The sequence below is a fragment of the Bidens hawaiensis genome, unplaced genomic scaffold (assembly GCF_021521415.1).
Source record: "Bidens hawaiensis isolate Kalapana, Puna unplaced genomic scaffold, B.hawaiensis_p1.1 tig00026216_1, whole genome shotgun sequence".
NCBI classification, from domain to species: domain Eukaryota; kingdom Viridiplantae; phylum Streptophyta; class Magnoliopsida; order Asterales; family Asteraceae; genus Bidens; species Bidens hawaiensis.
Window position 1 is genome coordinate 5,921 of NW_027494223.1, and position 3,114 is coordinate 9,034.

Sequence of the window (3,114 nt, forward strand, 5' to 3'; positions counted from 1 at the left end):
GTCTTATATCCGAAATAAACCCCGGCCCGTAACCATTCATCGTGGACATCAACAATACCTTTAATGAAATTAATTACAAACTTTACCAAATTTGTCACAACCACACTTGTTTCATTGTAATTACATATCATATAATTAGTTGATAGCAAAAACTAAGGTTTGTACTACTCACCTTCGCCCATAGGATAGAACATACTTAGATTATCTTCCCGTTTCGTTAATTCCCAAGGTTCGTATCAAGTAATTAGTTTGCAAGTCAACACACCGCGCTACAATGTATTATGTAAGATTATTAAAATTCAAACCTCTAATAAAACAACACATCCCACGTGGTCTTTACCATACATTCATACATATATATCTCTACACAAGCTAATGCCACATTTTCCATTTAAATCTCATAGTTTCTTCGTTGTGGCATTTTAGCAAACACTTGGTGTGCATCAAACTTTAATGTAAACATGTTCCAAGCTTTTGTTATCAATTCCACTATTCATTCAATTAAAAACACAAGTAAACCAACTCAACAAGATTGATAATCTCTAAAATCAAATAGGCATATAATGAGATGAATTAACTACCTCGACCATTTATAGATTGTGGAAAATGAGGAACCCTCTCCATTGAAAGAATCTAGCCAAGTTTGAAAACAATATAAATAAAAATTTTAAGCAACATTTTTTTATGGAAACTTAGATATTATTTATAAAACATAATAAAAATCTATTAATGTTGCAAAGTCATGTATGTAACAATGAAATTTGCGAGTGATTTAACCTTTCATGCAACAAGAAAATCATGACTCCAATCTATGTAGCAACCATCATCAATACCTAAATAATAATACCCAAAATGTCAACATGGTCAAACCACATATCTACAAGCACAAAACATTTACAAGCAAATAAACAGCAAGAATAAAACAACTGTTATCTGCAAAATCTTACCGCCCCAACTGTTGAAGTTCCAATCAATACCAGCAACATTGTGGTTTATTTTATCTGAAAAAGATTTCCCGTCACGTACAAGAAACTATATAGTGAAAGAAAATTATTATAAAACAAGAAGCTACAAAAAAAGTTTATAATCAAAAGGCAGTTGAAATGAAAGAACTTAACAGTTGGGCCTGTGTCACGAAACCACGAAACAATTATTTGCATTCAAGTCACTGAAATCATCAACTCGCTGCTCCTTACATTCAATATGAATGAGTCAACAAATATCAAATTTAGCATTAAATCCTAAATATTTGAACTTTAGGATTTAAATAAGTGAAATTTAGACACAGATCTAGGAGTGAAAACAAGCCGAACCGCTTGCAAGCTACCCGAGATCGAAGCGATAAAAACCTCGAAATGAGCCGAGTCTGATATCAAATACAACTCATTTAGTTATCGAGCCCGAGCTGGTGCCTAGTGCATTTATAAGTTTTGACTCTTTTAACCTCTATGTATTAATTCCACAGTGCACGCACGAGCTAAAGCTGAGCTTAGACTAGTAAAAGTTTTCCTCAAAATATATAACAGTTAAAAGCGTATACAAATTAATTAACAAATAATAAACTGGCCGAGATCCCAATCCAATAACCTAACTTGAGAGGCAGTGGCGCAGACGGTGACAGGTTCGAACATAGAAATGGCGGAAGCAACTTTAGCGAGTGCACTTTGGCCATTAAGTCCGTTGTTTCGCCAATTATCCGAACGCTCCAGCAAATCGAAAATAAAACTTAATAATTAATAAATTAGGTCATAATCTGGAAGAATTATTAAAAGTATACATAATAAGATACAGAGAGAAGAGAACTGACAGGCCAACCGAGCCAGGTTTGAGTGTGTGGTTCCCATTCGGTAGGCATCCTGAATCCATGGAGAGCCGGTGTTCCGTCTGTTATGTCCATTAACTGATTGTGACGGACACACACCTACTTGCTTGATTCTTGCTGGCTGCTGCTATCAAAAAGGGGTAACTTTAGTTATGCCAATGGATTATGGAAGCATAAGGATTCCCTTCCCTTGGGATAATAAACATATGTTTTTCATTTTTATTCTTACTCTACTTTTTTTTATACACACCGAATTTTGTAACGCAATTCCTTATGATATAAGAAACGGACAAGAAAATAATAACTTGGATTCGTTTTTTCGTGAATAGAAATTATTTCCACCCCAAAATCATTGTATTTTGTAGTTGTCAATTTTTTAAACCCATCACTATTATTTTAAAAGGGTGAACATCATATTATTAGATCATTAGGTTATGGATAATAAATTTGTATTCTGATTGGCTTATTTACGTGTTTAATTAAGTATTTTTATAATTCAATATATATATATATATATATATATATATACGGTGTGTTTAACTTCACTACGACTAATAATAATCCTATGAATTCGTTTCATTCATTCAAATAGATGAGCTATGCAGAATTTGCAGACGATATCATATTCTGTATCAATCAAGTGTGGTCATGTCTATTATTGGTCAACTCATTAGGCAATGTGTAGTGGGTGACAAATATGGGCGACTTTTTCTTGGCACACCGCCCCCTGGCGACAAACGGGGCGATATATATAAATCGGTATGTTACACAAGATGTACTCTTTAAATATTGAATGGGTTAAATCTATTAAGAAATTTGTTTCATATATCCAGATTGGTTAATGGGATATGGATTATTTTTTGATATTGGGTTTGAGTTATGCTACAATGAAATTCTAGCGAATAAGCGTACTATAAAGCTGATGTTTTATGACTCATATATCAAATGTCCTATTACGATGTATTATAATAACACCATAATGGTTAAACGTCATGTAAAGGTTTAAATTATAAGGTCTAAGTGAAAAGTGTCATATTAAGTTATGTTATATTAAAACTCGAGCGAATAAGTGTCATGTTACGGTGTATTATAATAACACCACAATGATTAAGCGTCCTATAAAGGTTAAAGTTATAAGACTCAAGTGTCAAGTGTTCTGTTAAGTTATGTTATAATAAAACTCTAGCGAATAAGCGTCCTATAAAACAGATGTTTTATGACTTAAATATCAATTGTCCAATTACAGTGTATTATAATAACACCATAATGATTAAGCATTATATAAAGGTTAA

General features: G+C 32.7%; 1 long non-coding RNA gene across 1 annotated transcript; it reads right to left on the reverse strand.

Annotated features, from left to right (window-relative positions):
- Positions 1 to 590: 590 nt before the first annotated feature.
- LOC143573160 (uncharacterized) lies at positions 591 to 1,154 on the reverse strand. The gene is made up of 4 exons (XR_013142375.1): positions 1,119 to 1,154; positions 948 to 1,032; positions 778 to 833; positions 591 to 633 (listed from the first exon to the last, which is right to left on the reverse strand). It is a non-coding gene; the product is annotated as an uncharacterized LOC143573160 (long non-coding RNA).
- Between the last annotated feature and the right edge of the window lie 1,960 nt (positions 1,155 to 3,114).